Source organism: Cyprinodon variegatus, unplaced genomic scaffold (assembly GCF_000732505.1).
Source record: "Cyprinodon variegatus isolate N-32 unplaced genomic scaffold, C_variegatus-1.0 Scaffold154, whole genome shotgun sequence".
Taxonomy (NCBI): domain Eukaryota; kingdom Metazoa; phylum Chordata; class Actinopteri; order Cyprinodontiformes; family Cyprinodontidae; genus Cyprinodon; species Cyprinodon variegatus.
In genome coordinates this window covers 987458-997770 of record NW_015150607.1, presented here as the reverse complement: position 1 = coordinate 997770, position 10313 = coordinate 987458, and the positions used below count along the sequence as shown (strand labels likewise).

Here is a 10313-nt window from a genome sequence, read left to right as displayed (position 1 = left end):
TACACATTTTGTCATGTTACAACAATAAATCTAAATGTTTTTTTTGTCTTTTTATTACAGACCAACACAAAGTACCATAACTGCGCTGGACCATTCTGTTAAAATTCCTTATACCACCATTTAATTAAGTCAATAAAGTAGTCTTTCAATTTTACTTAATAACAAATTATAAATATTGATTAATAAGACAATATAATCATTTACATTATTATGCAATTAGTCTATTCTGATACTGGTTAAGTTCAATTTGCATATTTATTTAGTAGCTAATTAAATTGTGCAAAGCAACTCAACTTCTTTTTTTTTTTTTTTTTCAAAAAGCTTGGCTACATGGAAAAGTCAGGGCTGTCATTAATAACAGAAACATTTGCTGACTTTTATAAGCTACGTAGCAGGAGGTTGTCAGCTTTTATTGTTTCCTGTGTTGAATTAAAGGGAATGCTTGCATTATCTGCCTCTCCCTGTGGGTGTAATGATACATAACAGCTGTGTCTTTTATCTAAAACACTGTTAAAGTTAATATTTTGCCGGGCAGGCAGGGAGGGGCAGACTTCTCCTGGCTGTGATCTGAATAAAGGGAGCTCGCACAGCTCTGTGGTTGCTTTGAAATACAGGCAATATCATTCAGAGATATTTTACTTTGGTTCTCAAAATGCCAAAAGACAAACTGCATTTAAAGCACAATCCTTTTCTTCTGAGAGGGATTTTCCTTCAGGAGTAGTATATTATTTGTCTAGAAGATATACAACCTCCATATTTGTTCTTGTATATCCGATAAAAAGGGATAAAGTCTCAGAGTTGGCAGAAACCAACTCTGCAAATGAACTCAAAATGTTAGTTAAGTCATTTTAGTTGTGTTACTTCTGATTTATCTAAAAAAATATTGCCAAACACATTTTCTATTAAAGCAGTTAAATCATGTCAACCTCAACAATTTCCTTCTAGAATATAAAACAAGAAAGCTTTAGGAGTACAGAGCTTAAAAATGTTTATAGAAACCATCTGCTTTGTTTCCACACTTTAATGTTTAGGATCAAACAAACATTTATATGAAACATATACCAAAGGACAACATAAGGTAGCCTTTTTGAGTAATTATCTAATCGGATGAAGGGGAAAAGCAAATCCTCTCCCCAAATTCTACAATAAGCCCTTAAATGTGATTAACAAATATGTCATAACACAACTGATTATTCCCCTATACTGTGAAATTAAGAGTATTAAAGGCTCTACAGGGACACTTTTTTAAGACATCTGTGACTCCAGTGAAACACAGTAAAAGCCATTGTTCACAAATGTAGAAAATATGGAACAATGGTGGACTGGCTGCCTACCAAAACTACTCCAGGAGATCATTGACAACTCACCCAGGAGGTCACAAATGTAATCGAAAACAGCACAAACCTATCTTGCCTTAATTATGAGTGGTTCAGTGTTGAATAGTAAAAATTAGAATTCCCCTTCTGGGAGAGTTCTAAGGCCAAAACCCGATAACCGAAAAGCCCAATATCACAGTAACCAAAAGCATCTTTATTTTCCCCAAGATTTAGAAATTTAAGAAAAAAGAACCTCATATACACAGTCAAACGTGATAGTCTGCACTTCTCTTTTGTATTTACGTTATCTTAATTTTCAATTTAGAGATCTGAGAAGAAAGAAAACAAAAAAAAAAAGCTGACCAGAACACAGGGAACAAAAAAGGGCTTTATAGGGCAGTTAAAAATATTCCTATTACAAGATTCACATCCATTCAGAATTGAATAGGGAATATACTGGGTTCAATTTATAGATTCATCAAGAACTTTTTCAAGGTAACTGAGGCAAATGGTTAAAAAGTTGTAAAAGGTCATTTCAAAGGTCTGTATGGTTATTACCCTCTAAATTCAAATGGTCTAAATTAGCATAATGTAGCTCTTAATTAAACTGAACATACAGGAAACCATTCTGTGAGGTGTATAAAGCATTTACCATCTGGACCTCAAACATTTTGTCTTTTAAGTCGAAATAAGTGCTTAATATTATTGTTTTTAAGGAATAGAAACCTTAACAAAATCGTGTCAATGTACTTTTAATACATCTTTAGCATATTTTACTTAAATTTTCAGACATGCTTACAAACACAAACCCTAAAAGATGATGTAAAAGTGAATATTCTCAACGTAAAAGCACCAAGGGAGACTTTGAAGCAGGAGCGGAATGAAATAATTTTCACCCAAATGATTTATCTGCATATTTTACCTGAGCAGCCCACTTCATAAATATTGCATTATCGTGCAAAATGAATATTGATCCAACATATTTCCACTTCTGAATGTTTTTGCAACAGAGCATAGACCTCAAATAAAGGCTTTTATTCAAATACATTTAAATGGCTTAAAAAAAGGTTGTTCAAGGTAAGCAAGTCAAGATATTTTCCCCCAAATCACACAGTATAGAAACTGCCGTTGTGGTTGATTTCAAAGAGAAATTCACTCCGAATGAATGATTTAGTGTCTTGGTGTTAAGGTGTATTTTACTGTGACTTTGAACTGAAGTGTTTTAAAATGCTCTTTATAGTCACCATCCGTCATGTGAGCAGCTCTGCTTTAGCTAATAATGGTTTGTCTCCATGATTTGTTGCTGCTCATTGGTATTGATGCATCAGCCCAGTGACTTATAGAAAGAATATATTTTCAATAGTCCCAGTGTTAAACATTTAAAACACAAAATGAGCATGGGCAGAGTAAAACAAAGGTTGATTTAGCTTTATTTAAAAGATGACCAAGAGGTCTCTTTGAATCCTGATAGCTAAATAAATATACGATTAAATCCAGTCCACACTCTAATTCATCCCAAAAGATGTTCCATCTTTAGGAAGCTGGGCCTCTGCAGGACACTCAAGCTCTTCCAAATTTTACTGGCTCATTTATGTCTTTATGGACCTTGCTTCTAATACATCATGAACAAACTGCTTCAACCGAATCAGCAGCATACAATTGTTCAAAATGTCTTACTACTCAGAAGCACTGGAAGTTCCTTTCACTGGATCTTAGGGGTTGGAATCCATTTCTGAAAGACAGCTCCACCCCATAATCCCCTCTGCAACAAACTTTATACTTGAAATAATGCAGCAAGTCAAGCGCTTTTCTACTGATAACTGCCAAACTGCCAAACCCCGGCTCATTTACTGGAAATGAATGATTGGTCACCCCAGAGAACAGGTCTCTAGGGCTCTGGACTTCACTGATGTGGTCAGCAAATCATTTCAACTCAGTCAGCTTTCTGTCATTTCGACTTTAGCAAATTACTTTTACAAGAGCTTATAGATTAATAGTTTAAAGTAAAATATATTTTCTACTTTTATGTATGAACTCAGAGGTGAAAACTAAATATAATAACCTTATTATTGTGTATGTGTGTTGTAAATAAAACTCGTATTTTATATGACAAGTTTTAATATTGGTTATTATTTTCAGTGTAGCAAAACAAATTCACTCTCTAGAAGCAAAGGCCATAATTAACTGCTGGTTATAAATGGCTTAGGCTGTTGTCCCTTTTTTAAAGTATTTAGAGTAAACAAATAATAGACACCACATCTATCCATTTTAATATGGAGCAAATGGGTCTTATTGTACCACGCTATTTGGTATGTCAATTTTTTACTTTATTTTCTTTCACTATAGAATTAAATTACCCGCTTAAGGTGTGTTTCTAATTACAACTAAATACAAAATTGAATGTAACCAAAACATGTAAAACAAAATTCATCCTAGCTGTACAAGCACTGTGGAAAACATAACCAGTGTTTACGTGAGTGACATGAATTCTATGTTAGCCTGTTAAGATAATCTGACTTTCAAAGCTGGGAATCTGTCTGCTAGGAAGGTTCTGATTAAAATCTGACTTGGATCTCTGAGACTTCTGAATCCATACAAGTAAAACTAAAAAAAAAAAAACATTAGTAGTAGCAGATATACGCTATTTATGCGTTGCACGGTCGAATATACACTAACTAAAGGGATATTAATTCGGCTTGTGTGACTGTGTTACCCTACATTACTAAGGGCCATCAGCTAATAAATTAAATGGACACTGTTCCACAAGATCAATAAGCAGCATAAGCTGAATCCAGGAACATGATATATAATTTAGTGGTTCTCCTCATGGCTGTACAAAGTGGGCTACACACTACGCTCATAAGCTCATGGTCGTGAGTGAAGGCATCAGATAAATATTTGAAAAGATATGGGTTCATGTGAAGAGTATTTCCAACCTGCAGCAGCTGTGTGAGATGGCCTAATGCTGCAAAGTCTTAGACAGGAAAATGCTTTACCTATCCATCAATACAATCCAGTGGGAGTGTGTCACCAAATAGATTGTGTCTCATATGTAAAAATCCATTCATTCATCCATTTTCCATCATGCTTTTTCCCAGCTGGGGTCGGGAGGGATTTTGGTGCCTATCTCCATATGGGAAAAAAAAGGCTTTTATATATGAATCATGTAAAAAGGCCTAATACTTGTGTCAGTTTTTAGAGTCGTTCCTCCTTAGAAAATCACACAAACCTGAACCTTACTGCAATGATTTGAAGCATTTTTAAACAAGCAGGTGAATAAGCAGCATGCAATTTCATTGACAAACCATAATTACCAAGAGCAGAGCTGGCTTATTTTCAGGGTAGATGTGAAAGTGCAGCCATGACGGTGAACATGCAAATCAATTTCCATCTATACACAGAATGTCATTTGTCTCTCTTGTCTTCATCTAAACGCTGCACCATGGTTGTGAATATAGATCTCTGTGTAATCAGTCATCACACAGCCTGACGCATGTTCCCCATGTTTTTTTTCATGGAGAAGATAAGACGTGAAACAGTGACGGGTTCAGACAGTCATGGATGCTAAGATTCTTTTAGCTGCATTCTGTAATTTTGGTCTTTTGTTTTCTACACTGTAAACCTTTTTCCATAAACATTTACAGAGAAGCTCCTGAGTGGCTGCACTGAGTGTGTAATGCTGTACAGACTGTACATCTACTAGCAAATATCTGCAATAGTAAGCCATAAATAGAAAAATTATTATAGATCAGGATTTTATCTATGATGTATCACAAATAATTTGGTGATGTTATAGGCTGGTCAGACAAGTGGAGGTACAATCTATACTGTGTATGTAAAACACTTTTTTGCTAGTAAGACTTTTTCCTAGATTTAAGTCATTGCATAGCTTGAAAACAATGGGGCTGTGTTTTGTCTTCCTGAATATTTGTCAAAGATGTCCAAATGTGTTACTCAGCCATGCTGAAACAAGTGTTCTCCTTAAAATAAATGAGGCTTGTGTTTATTGATGATTACTGTCAGTCCGATATGTCGCAGCTAATCTGTTCTACCAACAGGGAACATTGCCCAAAATATAAAATAAATACTTTTCAGAGGAATCCAAGTCATTCAAACTTGTGTATAAGTAATGTGTGTTTAGTAAAATTGATATGCACTAATAAACCTTATCCAACCTGCTAGAAACTACAAAAATATGTAAGATTAAAAGACAAACCACTCCTGCATGTAGTTGTGGTAAGAACACTCTTTAGAGAGGAAGTTGTCTGCGTTGGACATAGTGTAAGATGTCTCCAAATAAAAGAACAAGAAAGAACAAGACTTTCTGCAGGAGGTCTGAATGGAGATCTGCCAAGTAACTCTTATTGTTTTAACCTTCCAACCTCTCTGAATGCCATGGAACATGTTTAATTTGAAACTTCCGGCAGTCTTTTGGAAAATACTATGTTTAGGTACAATAAAGCATATCAACATATTTTTTAGCTGTGTTAGAAGACAAGATGCTACATGAAAATAATACTCATCATACTCAAATAACATCACCTTACTGTGTATCTAATAATACAACATACATACTGTAATTGATCCTAAAATAAGCTATGATGCTGTCTATTCTGCCTTATGATTGCCCAAGCTAATACACCATATTGTGCTACACAAAGGCATTATTGTTCCTGAAACAGAAACAAACTTTGACTCATATTGTGTAAATCCATCCATCCATTTTCAGTCATGCTTAATCCCAGTTAGGGTCACAAGGGGTGCAGGTATCTCCAGCCATCTATGGGCGAGAGGCGGGGTACACCCTGGACAGGTCGCCAGTCTATCGCAGGGCACATATTGTACAAATGTCCCATAATAATATGAATAAATCTCACCCTATTGACATGTGATGGTTAGCAGAAAATTTGAAACTTAAGTTCGTATACAGTGTGCTTAAGGTGCTCTCTCATTAATTTGGCCTAATGTATCTGAGAAGAAAGAGCTAAGGAATTTTCTTCCCATATTTGATGCTTTATTATAAAATAGATGATGCTATGGATGTGTTTCATCTGGTCATGATGCAACAGATCAATGTAAATTACACACCGTTGATCCCAATATACATAAACTATTCACATTAGATGCTAATAAAGGTGGATACAACTATTTTACAGATATGACAGAAAGATTTACCACAAAATCCCCCTAATTTCTTAACACATAGATCTTCATCTATACCGGTATACTATACATTGCAAGATAGGTTTTAGTTTGACAGAATGTTAAGCTTCTGCTTTCTAAAGTTAATAAATGGTTTTACAGTTAGGAATGACAACCAAAGTACCGTACACACAAATTAAAATGTCCATATGTAACTGTTTTGTGAAATCATCTCTACTGCTTTTATGTTTATTGAAAGATTGCTGAGGCAAATTCTTCTTAGCAACCAGAGATCAATAAATCAGCCACAAAGTCTAGTTAGTTAGATCTCTGGTGACCATTACAACTGATGGACTATGAAATGTGACTATTATTCTAATCCACATGGTAAATAGTAACAGGAAACCAACAAGCAAACAGACATGTTTCCAACAACCTTTTTCCTTTTCCCATGTTGATGTATTACATTAGAAAGGCTTGATGGAAACAACTAAATTTGTATCAATTTACTAAATTTTGCAAAAAAGTTTTATGCTTGCTTGAGGTATTTTTTGCCTTTTTCGAAAAAGTGTAAAAGTGCAAAAGAGGACACCAAAACTCTGATGGCTTCTTGATTTTGAAACAGGAAAACAAACTGTTGACATCCTAAATGCAGCATTAGAAACACACTTCTCTCATGTTTCTAGATGGCATGAACCTTTGCAATACTAGCTGATGTGATAAAGTAAGAAAAACCAAATGCAACATATTTTTTATTTATTACATTTATCATATTTAAACATCTGTCCATCACCGACCTGTAGTCCACACTAGTTTGCTTACTCTACTTCCTGTTAATTACAGTGTGATGTCTGAGAACATTAGGCTTTGCCAGGCCTTGTTAAGTCACTTGAGTAGATTGAAACATCTAATTTGCAGAAGCTTTTCACCTATTGAAAACACGGCTGATGATGCATTGCTTCAATCAGTTAACAGTCAAACTGTTTCAGGGGCAAATAGCTGTGCAACAAAAACAGGCAAAAATAGGACATTTCATTATAATTTTTCCAACTTTATTTTCAGTATCATGTGGTGTTTGATTTGATATTTTAATTTAATGGGTGGGCTCCACGGTAGCACAGTTTGCACTGGTGCCTTATAACAAGAAGGTTCCTGGTTTAATTCCCAGTCTGTGGTTTTTCTGCATGGAGTTTGCATGTAACTTGTAAGGTTAATCGTCCTTACTTTGTGTGTGTGTGTGTGTGTGTGTGTGCATGGTTGTATGTTTTCGTGCGTCTCTGTGTTGCCCTGCATAAGACTGGTGTATCCTGCCTCTTGCCTATAAACCAAAGGATATAGACACTGGCCCCACAGCAACCCTGACAGAATAAGCGGAAGAAAGATGGATGGAAGTTAAATGATAAATAGAGTGCACACATTGACGTGAGAAAGAACTGCCTACCTTCTGATTGCAGGTCAACTACTTTTTCCCACTAAGAGTCGATCGCTTAAAAAATTATTTACTAAATAAATAACATTTCATAACATGAACATTTTACTTGCAGCAAATTCAATCTTAGTCTACATTTTCAGTCATTTCCACTACTGTTTTCCTCAAACCACTCAAGGACTCTTAGACAACTGAAAATACTAAAAGTAACAAACCAACCACACAACAAACAAAAAGAAAATTCCTTTTAATTTTTTTTCTTTTTTTCATTTTTTTTTAAGATCTATGCAGTTAGCACAGAGTGAACCTTTTATGTTTGTACAGTTTATGAAAGATGAGGTGGAACAACAGCTTGTCTGGTAAAGGCTTAGCGAAACAATATGTGTTGCTTTTAATGTTTTCATAAAATCTGATTATGTTTTGCATGCAGAACACAACAAGATGAGAATTTAAATTATGAGGTGAACAGAAAAACTGGGACAAAATCCAAGCAATAAAAATTAACTCCTCAACAGTTAATGAAACATCACAGTACTGAATAAATCAGTACTTTGAGGTTTCATAGTACTGAATAAATCAGACTTGGCTAACAGTGATACGACCCATTCCCACAACCTGTTCCAAAACTTCTTGTAACGACCATTAAACAGTCAGCAAAGGAGCTCTTTAATCTGGATTAACGATCCGGATAACTCTTCTTGTAAGTAAAACCTATTCAATTAAAGCCTCTTCCTTAAACTTTTCTGTCAAGGTTTGATGAAATGAGGCATTGTTGGTAACAAAATATGCAAAACAGACTAAGCTTAGAGCAAAGACAAAAGAGATTTAAACAAAGTACATGTGATTTATGGGAACTAAAACATATAAAACTGACTTGCCTGTGTATAACATGATCAAATGCAGGACTTCTATTTGGCTTAGATAATTGTCTTTAAACTGTCAGCTAACCAATGATTGGTATAAAGGGAATGGTTAAATAAAGCAATGCATTTCCACTCTTGCAACTTAGTATTGTGTTTGGAACAATAAATGCATCTCCAAAGAAAAGTCTGCAAGAAACTGACTGATTTAGAAATCATATAAAAATCTAAATCAAGTCACAGGTTCTGCATCACACTGATATCACCAAACCAAAAAGAACTAAACTCAAAAATGTTTTTCTACTGCATTTTACTGCTCTGAACTTCCATATCAATGTGTTTTGCACTATGATTTTTCTAACCAAACTGTTTCAATAGTGACTCCTGAGCTGAAAGTCCTCCTGAACCAGTGTCTGTGGCACCTTTGCAATCAAGTCCCTGTGATACCACTCTCGGCCATTAGGGAATTTTGGCACTGTTTCACACTTACTATATGCACATTTCACAAAACGCACGGTAGTGCATATTAGATTGAGTCAGGTGCCTTATACTTGGTGCTTTGTCCGGACCAGTTTGATCACCTAGTTTATTTCAGTAACTAATTTATTCTCCACCATGAATCACTCTTTTTATCTCATGTTCCTGTTCAGTGTAACGTTCAGCGTTCTTAAGGCTAGGCTATTTAACTTTTGACTGTTAGCTGCTAACTAACTCTCTGTGTTAGTTTCACTGTTGTTCATTTCACCTGAGAACATTCAAAGAATCAATTTTGGCTCATACTAGGGTTTACTGTTTTAATTTACTTTTTCTCAGAAAAGTATCAAAATAATTTTCTACTGTTGACTGTATGAAGCCTACACAATATCAGGCAGTAAAAAAGTAATGCATTGCTTTGTGCAGTAATGCAGTAACGTAAGGCATTACCACTACAACTTCAGTAAATATTTTACTTGGTACAATTCTCAGTAACTGAAGTTTGCTTTTTAATCCAAAATTGAAAAATGCTTACACAGCACAAGGCTTCCGAGTTGAGTTCACAAGCTTAGATCACAACTCTTTAGTTTGCAATTTTCCTTTCTTTTTTTATGTTTTACAGTATTAATGTGAAACCTGATATTTTAGTTTTACTTTTTTTGGTATTTACATTGATCGAGGTTGTGCACTGTGGTAGTGGTGGTGTTAAAGACAATTCAACACAGAGACAATTGAACCAGATCATACAGTCAGAGTGGTTCAAAGTTTTCTATCTAAGGAAAACCAGCTGATAGCATCGACCCATGAACCCTTCAGCAGACCATGAAAAAGCGGGAATCGGAAAATAATTTAAGTAGATAAATTGGATGTCCACCCTCTCCACAGTATTTTAAGGAGAAAACTGGATTCAGCTTAGATTCACTGTGGAGCGAGCCGGATTATAACAAATGCTGATAATCTGAATACCTTTGCATACCTTTCTGTCAGCAGTACTTGCCTACAGAGGTGTCATGTCAACAAAATTATATATATCTATATATATATCTATATATATCTATATAGATATATATATAGATATATATTAGGGATGCA

General features: G+C 35.0%; 1 protein-coding gene across 1 annotated transcript in view; it reads right to left on the bottom strand.

Annotated features, from left to right (window-relative positions):
* Window positions 1-10313, bottom strand: part of plxdc2 (plexin domain containing 2) — a 100922-nt gene that overhangs the window by 48402 nt on the left and 42207 nt on the right. The window lies entirely within an intron of this gene.